The 17,711-nt window shown below is 37.6% G+C and overlaps 2 pseudogenes; both read right to left on the bottom strand.

The window, feature by feature from the left end:
* Positions 1-484: 484 nt before the first annotated feature.
* On the bottom strand, positions 485-5,827 carry LOC108289062 (annotated as a pseudogene).
* Positions 5,828-6,407: 580 nt separating this feature from the next.
* Positions 6,408-7,802, bottom strand: LOC108289063 (annotated as a pseudogene).
* Between the last annotated feature and the right edge of the window lie 9,909 nt (positions 7,803-17,711).

Here is a 17,711-nt window from a genome sequence, read left to right on the forward strand (position 1 = left end):
TAAGAATCAGACAACATGAAGCTATTAAAGTTACAAGTATAAAAACTACTTAGTAAAGTGAAAAAAAAAAAGATATGGCAAGTTATACAGTATGATTCTGTCTATATTGAAGTTATATGTGACCACAGAGAAGAACTAGATAAAAATATGGGAAATCTAAGCATTTGATTTATTAGAAAATCATAAGTTAATTTTTTAAACTTACATTTTGATTATATTCTTTTGATTTTTTTTTCAAAGTATAGAAAAGGGTGGACTTTAATCTTTATTTATGGGATGCAGAGAGTTATGAAATACCACATAGAAATAAGAGACCCACTCAGAGGACAAGCTTCATACAGCATGTACAGGTTGGAACTGTTCAAGTATAGATTCAGTGTGAAAAGTACTACAATAACAAACCACATTTAAAAACAGTTCTTAGTAGGAAAATGGTAACACAAACTTATATCAAACATAGGACACAACAACTGTATGCCTCAATTTACATGATATAAATGTTAAAGGTCTCAAGAGTTTCATTCTGAACATGGGAGGTATAGCTTTCAGAGGTAGTTTCTGGCATAACATTTTGATCTTCCTCTTCCTCTACAGAGAAATACTTCCCAATTAAGGATAATGAAGCCTTATATACAAACTCATTTTCATGGTTTTGTAGAGCTTCAATTTTGTCTAAGCCTCCACATTCTTCAGTCATTATTCTAAGTTTCTCAGTTTCACCTCGTTTCTCAGCAGCCTGAAAGATATTTACAATGGCATCCAGAGTAACCAGGATAATCTTGGTATCTTTCCCAGTTAAGAGGTTCATCAAGGATTTTATTATGCCACAATGAAGAAGGTAAATAATCTCTTCAATTATTCCACCCTTTGTAGAGTTAGTTATAGCCCATATGGCTTTCTTCGTGTCTTAAAATCTGCCTTAGTGAGAACATTGACAAGAAATGGGACTAATCCGTGATTCACAGCTTGCTGTATCTGGTCCTGAAGGACAGCTGTGATGTTTGACATTGTCTATGTAGCTTCCTTCTAAATGTTAGTTTTAGGCTGGGAAAGATGATGCACACTCCTGCATAAATAACAACGTGAGTCTGTTCATCTGTACCGGTGACAATATTCCCTATGGCTCTTAGTGCAGGGTCACAATTGGCAATTCAGAAGCTCCTAGGAGCTTCATGAGTTGGGGCACAACTTCTGTTTTCATGACCATATCAATTCATTCATTTGGATCATCAGTAAAGTAGGAAACAGTCCAGCATGTCTACCAATATTTCTGGATTATCATGGTGAAGGAGCCAAACTAAAGTAGAAAGAATTTGCTCAACAGCATCTAATGAGGCTGGAGGATTCTTGTTGTGATAAGCGTTTGTAAGTGTCCAGTTAAGACTACGTAAGTAACCACATGCTAAAGATGACATATCAGGAACTGTAAGAAGAGCTAATGGTGGGTCAACTGCAATGCTTCATTTCTGTACTGTCTTTTTCCTTGACCTTGAATCTGTTAAGTTGGGCAGCTGGTGGATTAGCATTCTTGTTGGTGAACACAGTTATAAGACAAAGGGAGAAAGCTGCTCAGTGGGCCCAGGTTTCCAGGGACGCGATAAGGTGCTCGCTGGCCATGGGACAACTGTGCTCAAAACATCCATCTCCCATCTCGGCTCAGCCCAAAGATAGTGTGTCTTCATTATATGTTGTGCAATGATAAATTTTTTAATGAAATAATAGCTAAACATAAAGGATTCTTGCTTGATAGGTTTCTTGAAGCTTGATAAGATAGTATGTGTTGCACACACATGTTTATTGCAGCACTGTTCACAATAGCAAAGACTCGGAACCAACCCAAATGCCCATCAGTGATAGACTGGATAAAAAAAAATGTGGCACATATATACCATGAAATACTGTGTAGCCATAAAAAAGGATGAGTTCATTTCCTTTGCAGGGACATGGATATGGATGAAGCTGGAAAACATCATTCTCAGCAAACTAACATTAAGAACAGAAAACCAAACACCACATGTTCTCACTCATAAGTGGGAGTTGAACAAGGAGAACACATGGACACAGGGAGGGGAACATCATACACTGGGGCCTGTCAGGGGGTAGGAAATTAGGGGAGGAATAGCATTAGGAGAAATACCTAATGTGGATGGCAGGGTGATAGATGCAGACAACCACCATGGCACGTATATACCTATGTAACAAACCTGCATGTTCTGCACATGTACCCCAGAACTTAAAGTACAATTAAAAAGAAAAGACAGTATGTGTGTGGCTAGGGTTGCCAGATTTTACTAACAAAAACAAAGGACTCACAGTTAAATTTAAATTTTGTTAAACAACTAATGCTTTTTTACCATAAATATATCCCATTCAATATCTGGTACATAATTTTACTACAAAAGCATTGTTAGTCTGAAATTCAAATTGGGATGGGTGTTGTGCAATTTATCTGACAATCCAATTTGTGCCATTTAGGACCTCCTACCTTCTGCACACATTCACCATTCATATTAAATAATTATGCCCCAGTATGCATGGGATGAAGGTGGTGGGTAGATTTAATACTCATTGGAAGAAGCAACCTTGGCTTTTACCAAACAGAAAATATGTTCAACTTTTTCTGTCATAACACATCTTATAGGAAATTCTGATTTGATCTATGAGGACCAGAAATGAAAACATTCTGAAACAAAATTAAGAGAAGAATAATGAATGAGTTTATGAAAACTGAGATCATGGTAGATGACATGAACTAACATTTTCCCAAGTTTTCAAGCCCAGGCAAACATGCACACATCCTGAGAAAGCCCCAATAACAGGCCTTCATATTGTACACTTTATATTTTTAAAGGCCCAACTAAATAAAACATTCGGAGAAGATCCAGAATGGTCCAGGAACTACTGCCACTGAAGGATCTAATGGATTTTTGCCAGACTGTTCACTTTCATCACTGTGTGTTCATGGTCATCTACAGATAGATAAAGAACGTTGCCTAAAGGGCAGTGCATAACTGCTTCCAGGTTATAAATTTATTATCTAATAAAATGCTTCACTGAAATTTTACATCCATTTTCTTCTTGATATGTTACAAATCACAGCATCTTTAGTCACAGGTATGAATGGCCTAGGCAAATAGGTCGGATGCAGCAAGAATCCTAAAGCTATAGTCAGCCTGTTGTATTGAAGACCTAGGAACAATACTGGTGTGATGGGAGCTTAGTGAATAAACAAAGAATGAAAGAAGATGAGTGAAAAGAAGAGGACAGGGAGTAAAATCCCAAAAAAGTGTTGGGTATTATGAGAACGGCAATGGATAGCCTCTGTAGAAATGCAGAGGGAGGACCAGTACGTTCCTGCTTTGAGGCAGGTGAATTTTATTTTTATTAATTAGGAGAGGCTTTAATAGACCCCTCATTCCTATGTGAGTCTATTATGATCCTGTACATGATCATTGCCGTGTATAGGGGCTACAGACCAACTTTTGTAAAAACAGAGTCACGGCTTTTTGGCAGATGTCCTTCAACATTCAACTGGCTTGTATGTAATCACCTTGTACAGTATTTTAACTCAATCTATTAAGTAGGCCAACATTTTTGCAAACAATATATTGCTGAACCCAACTAAGATAATTTAACTGCTTCATTACTACAATAGTCTCTTAATTTAACTGGTATTCCTAGTTCTTCTTTTGCCCTCCTGCCATCCGCTTAACACCCAGGACTCAGCATAATATTAAAAGTATAAATCAATCAGATCATATAATATCCCTTCTTAAAACTTTCCAAGCGTACTTCTGGACTTCTGCTCAGGATGTGAACTGGAAAGAACATGGCTTCTATTTTTTTTAACACAAAAAAGCTAAGCAAACTGCAAATTTATAGCTTTGAACCTATGAAAAGTGGAAAAAAATCATTTCTATTACTAGGTTGAAAACTTACTTAGCTCAGTTCTATGTCCTACATAAAATGTCCAGCTCCCAACAAAAAAATATGAGGCCTATAAAAAGACAATAAGGAACAACACATTGCCAAAGACAAAGCAATCAACAGACCCACACTCAGATACGACATGGATGTTGAAGGTGTCTGACCGGAATTTTAAATAATTGTGACTAATCTGTTCATAGCTACAAAACATTCTTTTGAATTCAAGATCAGATGGGAAATGCCAGAGAGTGAACTAAAAGAATGAAGAAAGTGGCAGGGAGAAAGGAAGGAATAGAAATGCTGGAAATGAAACAGGAGTCGCAATGAAGATTTTGTACACATGACACAGCTGAGAATAAAATCGGCAATCTGAAAATAAGTCCATAGAAATCACATTTCTTTAAAAATATGTTTAAATACTCTCAAAACTCAACAATAAGAAAGCATGGGGGGGGCTAGGGGAGGGATAGTGGGAGGAAGGGTGGGGAGGGATAACATGGGCAGAAATGCCAGGTATAGGTGATGGGGGGATGGTGGCAGCAAACCACTTGCCATGAATGTACCTATGCAACAATCTTGCATGATCTGCACGTGTACCCCAGAATCTAAAGTACAATAAAAAAAATTACTATCTGAATAAAAAATAAAGTCAAAAAGCAACAGATGTTGGCGGGGCTGTGGTGAAAGGGAACACTCATGCACTGCTGGTGGGAATGTAAGTTACTTCAGCCACTTTGGAAAGCAGTTTGGAGGTTTCTCAAAGAACTTAAAACAGAACTACCATTTGACCCAGCAATCTCATTATTGTATATATACCCAAAAGAAACAAATCATTCTACCAGAAAGACACATGTACTCATATGTTCATCACAGTGCTATTCACAATAGTAAAGTCATGGAATCAACCTAGGTGCCCATCAACAGTAGACTGGATAAAGAACAGATGATACATACACACCATGGAATACCACATAGCCATAAGAAAGAATAAAATCATGTCCTTGCAGCAATGGGAGTACAGCTGAAGGCCATTATCCTAAGCAAATGATCATAGGAACAGAAAATCAAATACCACATGTTCTCACTTATAAGTGGGAGCTAAACATCGGGTACTTATGGACATAAATATGGCAACAATAGATACTGGGGGCTACTAGAGGAGGGAGGGAGGGAAAGGTCAAGGGTTGAAAAACTCATTGGTACTATGCTTACTACCTGGGTGACAGAATCATTTTCACTCCAACCTCAGCATCACACAATATACCCAGGGAACAAACCTGCACATGTATCCCCTGAATCTATAAATAAAAGTTGAAAAAAAAAAAGAAAGCCACAAACCTGATAAAATGAGTAAAGAGTTGAGCCTCCACCAAAGTAGATACACAGATGGCACATAAGCATATGAAAAGATGCTTAATATCATTAATGCAAATTAAAATCACAATTAGACACAACTCAGCATTTTGAAATTTTAATTTGTTGAAAACCAGCTTTAATTGTATTATTTTAAATTCGTGACATTTTAAAATTGTACAAGTATTTTGACATCTGCCCCCCACATTTAGTGTCTTAAAATGATGGCAAAATACCAACCAATCACAGGATTAATGGGCTTAATGAGTTTAACCCTCAGTTCCCATTTACAGCACCCAATATTCCTTTGAAATATGAAACAGATGTGGCAGTGGCCAACAGTGAATTTCTTTCCCCAACACCAACAAAGCTGAAAAGTTTAGCTCCTCTGAGTGTTATGCTGCAGTGGCATTTGTCCAGAATTGGTACTGTCCCATACTTGGGGGACTTCAAACGTACCAGTGAAAATAGCTTTTTCCTCTTTAAGGGGAAGAAAGAAAATCACTTCAAAACCCAGCAGATCTGTCTGTGAGATCTTTCTTCCCATGCCATCTCTTCAGGTTTTATTTTTTATTTTTATTTTTTTTGCAGTGGAGCAAGAGAGGCCAATAGCTAACCTGAGTTGCAAGAAACAAGACAGTGATGGCTATTAAGGGAGTGACCAGGAGCAACCGGAATACTCCTTTACCTCCCACGCCAAATGTATGTGCGTCACAGAAACACACACACACACACACACACACACACACACACACACCAAATCTATAAAATACAACAGCTAGAAATACAAAATTCATTCATCCAAGGATGGTAGATGGCAAGAGGGAAAGGTGGGGGGTGGGGGGTAAATGGCACAGTGAGAAAAAAAAAAGTTTTCAAATCAGTCCAGTCCAGGGACTGGCAAATGCTAGAAAATAGTTGCAGAAAAACCTGTGTTCCTTTCAGACTCATGATGGTGTTAAAAATCCACACACTGGTGTCAGGAAGATTCTGCCTGACGTGTACCAGAGACAAAAATTCTGATTCCTCAGAAAGAAGGGAATACACAGAAGGACCCTGGCAGAGAGAGTTCTGCCTTCCCTGGCAGGAGGAAGTGAACAGGGAAGACAGCTACCACAGCCTCCTTCCTATCTCACCCATGCCCTTTGGATGACAGTAGCCTTCAGTTTGGCAGGAGATGGATGCAGTGAAGGGAACTTCTCTAAAGAGGTTAAGATTCTCAGGGCAGACTGCAGGTAGACTGTTCAGTGAAAGAGTCTGTTGCTTTGGAAGACCACCAAGGGGAAGAGGCACAGCTGGAAGAGGTAAGCTGTGTCAGGGGCCTTTGCTTCATCGATGCTGATAATGAACAAAGGAACAGGATAGAGAAGAGGCACCCACTGATAATACAGCTGCACTGGTAATGAAGACTGGATTGCCATGAGAAAAGCCAAGGGCAAACCAAACCCAAAGTAGTAACGCCAATTCCTTTCTATGTTAGACAACTGCTGGTGCATTTCAACTCCTTTACTGGATCAACAATATTTGAAGCAGTGTAGTGAGTAGTGAAGGGACAGATGCAGGAAACTAACCAGCTGAATGACATGGATGGGAAAGAGACTCACAAACACTCCTTGACTGAGGAAAAGAGCCTGCAGCAAAAGGTTGGAGAGCATGTCCGCTATTATTCTGCAGACATTAGGGAATGGGTGAGGATTCCTCACTGGTTTCTCAAACGCCAGGTCAGCTATATCTTGAAACCAAACTGCATCCACAACTTTGCTCGGCACAAACAAGGGGAGCTCCCAATGGGCACTGGAAATCGATATGAGGAAGAATTCTAGCCATAACTGACCATCTCTATGTCATGATAGATCACCAATAATTCAGGGTGTCACTGACCAAAGCAGAAGAATAAACACTCAATATAACAAGAGGAGACTGGACCAGAACACTCCACCATTCCAAGTGCAACACTGAAAACTTCTACTAACAATACATGGTGGCTGGGTGCGGTGGCTCACACCTGTAATCCCAGCTCTTTGGGAGGCCAAGGCAGGCAAATCATGGGGTCAGGAGTTTGAGACCAGCCTGGCCAACATGCTGAAACCTCATCTCTACTAAAAATACAAAAAATTAGCTGGGCGTAGTGGCAGGTTCCTGTAATCCCAGCTACTTGGGAGTTTGAGGCAGGAGAATCATTTGAACCCAGAAGACAGAGGTTGCAGTGAGCCAAGATGATGCCACTGCACTCCAGCCCAGGTGACAGAGTGAGACTCCATCTCAAAAAAGAAAAAGAAGAAGTAGGAAAGACAAACAAACAAAAAACATGGCTCACTCTCTCACTCTTACTCTACATTCCTGGCTCTTCTCTGTGCCAGGACACTACTTCACTACTTGTCCATCTTCAATGCTACTCCTCTCCCTTTTGCTGGATTCAAGCATGCAGCTTGGAGATGGTACAAATACTCCAGATGGAATCTTTGATTCTTCTGGTCCTGGAGAAAGGTTTTAACACTGTCAGGCATCTCTTCACCACCCAAACTATCAAGTACAAAGAGGAGACAGAAGTGCCTCCAGATCTCTCATTATGAAGGACCAACAGCTCCACTGCCACAGCTCTGGCCAGGCCCCTCACCCATGGCAGACCTGATCGACTTCCCAGCACACAGCTGCCCCCCTCCACTGGGCTGCTCCCAGGGCAGGGGCCACATAGGGCTCTGCCAGGCATTTTTTAAATTGCAAAAAAGAAAATTTAAAAATTGCCAACATCATGTTACTTAGAAGTATATAGAGCAACTGAAAATCTCATACATTGCTGGTAGAAATTCAAAATGTTACAGCATCTTTGGAAAATAGTCTGGCAGTTTCTAATAAAGTTAAACATATGCCTACTATGCATCCCAACAATCTTCCAGACAATTACTCAAGAGAAATAAAAACTATATTTATTCTAATATCTTTATATATTTATAGAGGTTTTTATTTTTAAAGTCTAAAAATGAGACAGTTCATATGTTCTTCAAATGCTAAACTGATAAACTTTGCAAATCCATTCAATAAGACATTGCTTAGGAATAAAAAGGAATGGACTTGATTTCACATGACATAGATGAATCTCAAATGCATTATGCCAAGTAAAGGAAACTATATCCAAAAAGCTACATGTCATATGGTTCCATTTTATATGGCTTTTTATAGGAAGGGAAACACATCATAGGTTGTATTAGTTCATTTTCATGCTGCTATTAAGAAATACTCCAGACTGAGTAGTTTATAAAGAAAAGAGGTTGAATTGACTCACGGTTTTACATGAATGGGAAGGCCTCAGGAAACTTATACTCATGGCAGAGGCATCTCTTCACAGGATGGCAAGAGAGAGAATGAGGGCCAAAAAGAAGAGGGAAGTCCTTTATAAAACCATCAGATTTCGTGAGAATTCACTTACTATCACAAGAACAGCATGGGGGAACCACCCAGATGATTCGATTATCTCCACCTGGTCCTACCCTTGACACATGGGGATTATTACAATTCAAGGTGAATTTGGGTGGGAACACAGAGCCAAACCATATCACAGGTTGTTAGGGATTGGGAGAGAAGGAAAGAATTGAGTACAAATGGGCAGCATGAGAGACTCTGTGATAAAGAAAACTGTATTCATCTCTTCTCACACTGCTAATAGAAAAATACCTGAAACTGGGTAATTTATAAAATAAAGAGGTTTAATTGACTCACAGTTCCACATGGCTATAAAGGCCTCACAATCATTGTGGAAGAGTAAGGGACATCTTACATGGCGGCAGGCAAGAGAGAGCTTGTGCAGGGAAACTACCCTTTATAAAATCATCAGATCTCATGAGACTTATTCACTATCATGAGAAATGCATGGGAAAGACCTGCCCTCATGATTCAACTACCTCCCACTGGGTCTTTCCCACAACCCATGGAAATTGTGGGAGCTGCAATTTAAGATGAGATCTGGGTGGGAACACAGACAAATCATTTCAAAACTATTCTAACTGTGGTGATCAATACATGACTTCATGCATTTGCCAAAATATGTATAACTATACCCCATAAAGAGCATATTTTACCATATCAAATTTTAAGAAATCTTTCCAATAGCCTCTACAACCCTTAAAATTGAAGCTTATTTCCATATCCTTTACAGTTTTGCATATTTCTTCTGCCTCTCATTCCTCACTCATTCCATTGCTTACTATGCTACAGCAATACAGTTCTTAGCAAACAAAGTACTTTCAACCCTCATATTATTGCACTTGCCATCAAATTCATTGAATATCTTTTTCCGCAGGGCTTTATTTTGTTAACTCCTTATCCTTCACATCTCAACGTCAATGTCAACTAGTAGATATGGTTCCTTAACAGCCAATCTTATATCACCTTCCCTCAATCATATTGCTTTGCTTAGTTACTTTACAATTTCCAGAACCTAAAATTATTTTATTTATGTTTTTACTTATTTGTTACATATCTCCACCTCTAGAATACAGGCTCCATGGAGTGAGGTGTTATTTTTCTCTTTTTCAAAAAGAGTAAAATTCCAGGGCAAATAACAGCCACGTGATAAGTATTTGATAAATGAATGACTGAATTTTAAAACTGTTAAGTGTTCTGAGATAATCCCTCCAAATTTCTCCCAAGCAACACTAGACTTTTAAAAAAAGGAAGAAAATAGTATTTGTACCACAAAGTGGATTCTTAATTAATTTTGGTCAAATAATTTGTAAAAGAGGCTACTGAGCAAGATAAAAAATCTCCATGGTGCCCTTAATGTCCAGGATTCTGCTATAATTTTGTTTAAACACAGATTCATTATTAGACTCTGGTAGTGGTTGCTTAAGAAAAAATAGAGATAGATTACTTTTTATCTCAAAACATGATGATACTGACAGTCATCAAGATGGCTGACTAGAGGTGCCCAGCACTCTTCTCTCCTGAAAAAAAAGACAAAAATAGCAAGTAGATAACCACACATCCAATAGCCTAAGCTAACATGCTGGAATTTAGCAGTGACCCTCTGAGGTACAGAAACTTGAAATTGTGCCATAAAGAGAAAAGCAAAGCAGATAGGATCAGTTAAGAGCCAGAGAAGACTCTCCATTCAGAAAAAATGTACATGAGAGACCCCCAATGGTTCACCTTCCAAGCACAGATGCTTGTCATTCTAACTACAGGTGAGCCCCTCAACCCTCACAGACCCTAAGCAAAGATGCAGCACAATTATGTTGTCTCCACAAGGGAATTCCTACTTGGTCTTATCCCAATTTGCTGCAGCACAGCATAACTTTCACAGTGGAGCCAACGCCAGACTATATCCTGCCCTAGTGCCTAATAAATCCTGCATCTCCATATCCTTGGGGCCCCATCAACATTCTCCCACATCTACTCAGAGGGCAGCAGTATCACACCAGCTGGACTTAAAGGTGGGCATGTCTCTGACACCCAAGCCCATGCAATACCGTACAACATAGGGAACAGACAGTCCAGCACATCCAGGAGGCTGCCCCTCAGAGCACATGCTCCTCAGAGCCTGAGAGCCATCTGCCCAAGCCTCCACAACAGCGATCCTGCCCTCTCCAGCAGGCATCGTATACCCAAGCACACTGCCTGGGTACCTAAAACCTAGCCCACCTTGCCTCCCACAATCACTACCAACATACTCATACTTCACCAAGGGGCCCAAAGTCCTCTACTACCATGGCCAATACATGTGTGCCCCTTCTGGGATGGCTCAAAGATAAGTTTTTTTGGGTCACCACTGTTACTACTGGCACCCATACATACTACCTTGAAACTCAAGGGCCAACCCACCAGATGTCCCCATGCCACCACCACTGACACCTGCATGCTCTGCCCAGGATCAGAAGAAGCAGTCCAAGAAACAGACCAGCCAGACTACAGCTGCCACTGCCCATGCCTGTGTACCACACCCAGGGTGCTGAGTACCAGCCAGCGTAGGTTCTGTTGCCACTACCACCAGTGCCTACACACCCAACTTGGGGACCCAAGAACTGGCCCACCCAGAGCCCACTCTCACTACAGCCAATACCCACAAAAGCCATTTAGAGACCTGAGAACTGATTCATCTGGGGCTCACCCAGGCCACCCAGGGGCCTAAGGACTGGCCTGACTGACACCCCACCCCTAGCAAAGTTTCACCACAGCCTGCACAAATAATTACAACTACTAAGGAATTCTCAGACACCACTGACATTGATTATAGCCAAATAAATCATATGGAGACTACACTCTGGCACCCACTCAGAATCTAAGCCAAAGTACCCTAACCAACAGGCACTATAGATACATCAATAAGAACTTACATTTCCCTATGAAAACTACTCCATAAAATTAGAAAATGCAACTGTTACACCAGATGCATAGATATCAATGTAAATATCAACAAGAAACATGAAAAAACAAGTAAACATAACACCTCCAAAAAGACAGAGTAATTCTCCAATAACAGATCCCCCCAAAAAAAGAAACTCAAAATAATAATATTAAGGAAACACAGTAAAATACAAGTAAACACAGATGGACAATACAAAGAAATCAAGAAACTGATTCATGATCTGAAAAGGAAATTTAACAAAGAAATAGATATTATAAGAAAAGAACTAAAGAGAAATTTTGGAATGAAATAATTCAATGAATTAAATAAAATGTATAATCAAGAGCTTAAACAATAGACTATACTAAGAAGAAAAAAATTCTAAACGTTAAGATAGGCCTTTTGAAAATAACCCAGTCAAAGTAAAAACTAAAAGAATGAAGAAGGCCAGGCATAGTAATTTACACCTATAATCATAACACTTTGGGAAGCCAAGGCTGGAGGATCACTTGAGCTCAGGAGTTTGAGACTAGCCTGGGAAAACATAGCAAGACTTCATCTCTACTAAAATTTTAAAAAATTAGCTGGGTGTGGTGGTGCATGGCTGTAATTCTAGCTACTTTGGGGTGGGGGACTGAGGGAGAAGGATTACTTGAGCCTGGGAGGTCAAGACTGCAGTGAGTTACAATTGTGACACTGTGTTTGATGGAGAGAGATTCTGTCTAAAAATATTAATAATAATAAAGTCTACATGACATACAGGACAACATCAGGCAAATAAATGTTTAAATGTTGTAGAGATAAGGCATAGAAAACCTATTTAATGAAACAATAGCTAAAAGCTTTCCAAGTCTTTTGAGAGATACAGACATCCAGATACAGGAAGTCCAAAATTCTCCAAATAAATTCAACTCCAAAATTTCTCCCCAAGGCAAGTTAAAGTCAAAATATCAAAAGTCAAAGACAAAGAAATAATTATAAAAGCAACAAGAGAAAATCATCAAGTCACATATAAGGAAATTTCCAACACATTAACAGTAGATTTCTCAGCAAAAGCCATACAGGCCAGGAAACAATGAGATGATATAGTCAAAGTGATGAAAAGAAAAAAAAAATGGCTGTCAAGAATTCTATACTCAGCAAATCTATTCTTCAGAAATAAAAGAGAACGAGTCTCTACCAGACAAACAAGAACTGAGAGACTTCATCACCACTAGATCAGCCCTACAAGAAATGCTTAAGCAAGTCCCACAACTGAAAGCCAAAGGATATCTCCCATCACGAAAACACATGAAAGTATAAATAAAACTCGCTGGTAGAGCAAATACACAATGAGGAAGAAAAAGAAAGTCAACCTTATCACTAAAGAAAACCACCAAATCCAAAAATAAACAATCAGAGAAGATGAAAGAAAATAAGAATATGCCAAACAATCAGAACCTATCTAACAAAAAGACAGGAGCCAGTCCTCACCAACGATCTATAGCAACCTTGAATGTAAATAGTTTAAATTCCTCAATTAAAAGGTATAGACTGAATGAATTAATAAAAAAAGACCCAACTATATGCTGCCTACAAGAAATTCACTTCACCTGTAAAGACTCATAGAGACTGAAAGTCAAGGAATGAAAAAGGATAGTCTATGCAATGGAAATCAAAAGCATGCAGGAGTAGCTATACTTTGATAAAACAGACTTTAAGTAAAAAACGAATAGAGAAAAACAGGATTATTATATAACATAAAAGAATCAATTTAGCTGGAGGATATAACAATTGTAAAGATATATACTCAACACAAAGCACCAAGATATGTAAAGCAAGTATTATTTGAGGTAAAGAGAGAGATAGACCCTAATACAATAATTTTTGGGAACTTTAACACCTCACTTTTAGAATTGGACAAATCACTCAGTCAGTCAATTAACAAAGAAACATCAGATTTAAACTGCACAATAAACAAAATGGACCTAATAGACATTTACAGAACATTTTATCCAAAAGCTACAAAACACATATTCTTCTCATCAGCATGTGAAATATTCCCCTGGATGAACTTAATGCAAGACCTCAAAACAAATATCAATAAATTAATTTAAAATCATATTAAGTATCTTCTCAGACCATAATGGAATATAACTAGAAATCAATAACAAGAGGGACTCTGAAAACTGTACAAATACATTTAAAAACATGCTCCTGCATGACCAAAGGGCTAATTTAAAACTTTAAAGGGAAATCAGAAAGTTTCTTGAAAAAAATGAAATTGGAAACATGACATACCAAAACATATGGGATACAAGAAAAATAGTACTGAGGGAAATTTACAGCAATAAATCCATACATTAAAAAGTAGAAAGACTTCAAATACAGAATTTAATGATGAACTTTAAGGAACTAGAAAAGTGGAAACAATACAAACTCAAAATTAGTAGCAGAAATAAACCAGAACTAAACAAAATAGAAACTAACACAAAAAGTCAACAAAATAAAAAGTTTTTAACAGATAAATAAAATTGACAAACCATTAGCTAAACTAAGAATAACAGAAGAGTCAAAATTAAATCAGAAATGAACAAGGAGACATTATAACTGATACCACAAAAATACCAAGAATCATTAGAGACTATTATGAATAACTATAAGCCAACAAATAAGAAATTCTAGTGGTAATGAACATATTCCTGGACACATACAACCTAGCAAGATTAAACCAGGAAGAAAGAGAAAACATGAACAGACCAATAAAGACTAATGAGATTGCATTAGTTATAAAATGCCTCACAACACATTAAAGCCTAGGACTGGATAGCTTTCCTGCTTAATTTTACCAAAATTTTTTTAAAACACCAATTCTTCTCAAACAATTCCAAAAAATTAAAGAGGAAGGATTTCTTCCTAACTCATTCTACAAGCCAGCATAACCCTGATACCAAAACCAGACAAGGACAGGACAGGACAGGACATGACAGGACAGGAAAGGAAAGGAAAGGAAAGGGGAAAGGGGAAAGGGGAAAGAGGAAAGGGAAAAGGGGAAAAGGAAAGGAAGAAAGAAAGAAAGAAAATTACAGACTAAAATCTCTGATAAACATACATGCAAAAATCCTCAACAGAATACTAGCAAACTTAACCAAATGAGACATCAAAAACATCATATACAACAATCAAGCAGGATTTACCTTAGGAATGCAAGGATGGTTCAATATATGCAAATAAATAAGTATAATATATTACATCAACAAAACGAAGGATAAAAACCATCTGATTATCTCAATAGATGAAGAAAAAAGCATTTGATAAAATTCAACATTCTTTCATGATCAAAACTTTCAACAAAGTAGGTATAGAAGGAACACACCTCAAAGTAATGGAAGCAATATATAACAAACCCACAGATAACATCATACCGAATGGGGAAAAGCTGAAAGCCTTTCCTCTAAGAACTAGAGCAAGGCAAGGATGCCCACTTTCATCAGTCTCAATCAACATAAGAGCAATTAGGCAAGAGAAAGAAAGAAAGGGCATCCAACTGGAAAGAAGTCAAATTGTCCCTTGCAGATGATATGATCTTATATAGAGAAAACCTAGAGTCTAACAAAACACTTTTAGGACTGACAAATGAATTCAGGAAAGTTGCATCACACAAAATCAACATACAAAAACTGGTAGCAATTCTACACACCAATGACAAACTAGCTGAAAAAAATAACAAGAAAGGAATCTCATTCACAATAGATGCAAAAAATAATAATAAAATATCTATAAATAAATTTAAGCAGAGAGGTGAAAGATCGCTACAAAGAAAACTACAAAACACTGATGAAAAAAATTGAAGGGAACACAAATAGACATTCCATGCTCATGGACTGGAAAAATAAGTAATATTATAAAGATCGTATCACCCAAAGCATCTACATATTCAAAGCAACTTCTATCCAAATACTAATGACGTGTTCACAAAAATAGAAAAATATTCATAAAATTTATATGGAAACACAAAAGACCCTAAACAGCCAAAACAATACAGATCAAAAAGCTGGAGGCAAAACACTGCCTCAGTCCAAAATATACTACAAAGTTATAGTAACGAAAATAGCATGGTATTGACATAAAATCAAATACATAGAATGGACAAGAATAGAGAACCCAGAAATAAATCCACGTACTTACAGCCAACTGGTTTAGTTTTTTGAGACAGGAGCTCACTCTGTCACCCAGGCTGGAGTACAATGGTGCAAAAGCTATTCACTGCATCCTCAATCTCCTGGGCTCAAGCAATTCTCCTGCCTCAGCTACTCATGTAGCTGGAACCACAGGCATGCATCATCACATCCAGCTGATTTTCTTAATTTTTGTAGAAATTGACTCTCACTTTATTGTCTAGGCTGGTCTTGAACTCCTGGGATCAAGAAATCCACCTCCCTCATTATCCCAAAGTGCTAGGATTACAGGTGTGAGCCACAGTGCCTCACTGGCCAACTCTTTTTTTGACAAAAGCACCAAGAACATATACTGGGGAAAGAACTTCCTCTTCAATAAATGGTGCTGGGAAAACAAGATATCCATATACAGAAGAATGAAACAAAGCCTTTATCTCTCACCATATTTTTTTTAAATCTAGTCAAAATGGATTAAAGGCAAACATAAGACCCTAAACTACATAACTACTGGAGGAAAATATAGGAGAAATGCTTCAGAACATTGATAAAGGCAAAGGTTTTATGGGTAAGGTTTTAGAAGCATAGGCAACAAAAACAAAAAACTGACCAATGAAATTATTTCTAACTAAAAGCTTTTGCATATCAAAGAAAACAGTCAACAGAGTGAAGAAACAACCTGTAGAATGAGAGAAAATATCTGCAAACTATTCAACCAACAAGGGACTAACATCCAAAATATACAAAAACTCAACATTAAAAACATAACAAATGGTTGAATTAAAAATGGACAAAGGGTCTGAATAGAAATTTCTCATAAAAAGACATACAAATGAACATACAACATATAAAAGAATGCTCAACATTACTAATAATCAGGGAAATGTGAATCAAAACCACAATGCAATACCATCTTGCCCCAGTTATAAAGATAATTGTCAAAAAGACAAAAAATAACAAGTGCTAGCAAGGATGCAAGGAAAAGGGAACTCACACAGTGTTTGCTGGGAATGTAAATTAATATAGCCATTATGGAAAACAATGTGGCATTTTCTCAAAAGACTAAAAATAGAACCACTATATGATCTAGCAATCCCACTACTGGGTATTTATCCAAAGGAAAGAAATCAGTGAATTGAAGATATATCTTTACTTTCATGTTTATTGCAGCACTATTCACGACTGATAAGATCTGAAATCAACTGAAATGTTATCAACAGATGAATAGATAAATAAAACGTGGCGTATATATACAATGGAATATTACTCAACCATAAAAAGTGAAACTTGTCATTTGCAGCAACATGGATGAGCCTGGAGCATATTATGTTAAGTAAACTAAGCCAGGCACAGAAAGGTAAATACCACATGTTTTCACTCATATGTGGAGGTTAAAAAAAAAAAATTGAGCTCATAGACGTAGAGAGTAGAATTGTAGTCATCAGAGACCAGGAATGTTGGGGGGAGGAGTAGAGTACAGAGAGTTTTGATAAAAAAGACAAAGTTATAGTTAGTTGAAAGTAATAAGTTCTAGTGTTCTGTAGCACTGTGGGGTGTATATGGTTAACAACATTTAGTGTATATTTCGAAAGGGTGGAAGACAGAATTTTGAATGTTCATGACACAAAAAGTGATAAATGTTCAAGGTAATGAATATGTGAATCACCCTAATTTGATCATTGATACACACATTGTATGTGTGTATTAAAATATCACTGTGTCCCATAAATATGTATAATTGTTATGTGTTGACATAAAATAAAGGGAAAACATAATAATACTATAAACATTTACTGTGAATGACATGGGAGCAGAAACTTGTTTTAATCATCTTAATATTTCAAATATTTAGCATGGCTCCAAGCACATAGTAGTAGCAAAATAATAATATAGGCATTAAACAATATAATCTCTCTAGAGATGAAACCAAGTTATAA

The sequence above is a fragment of the Cebus imitator genome, unplaced genomic scaffold, assembly GCF_001604975.1.
Source record: "Cebus imitator isolate Cc_AM_T3 unplaced genomic scaffold, Cebus_imitator-1.0 Scaffold390, whole genome shotgun sequence".
In the NCBI taxonomy this organism is placed as follows: domain Eukaryota; kingdom Metazoa; phylum Chordata; class Mammalia; order Primates; family Cebidae; genus Cebus; species Cebus imitator.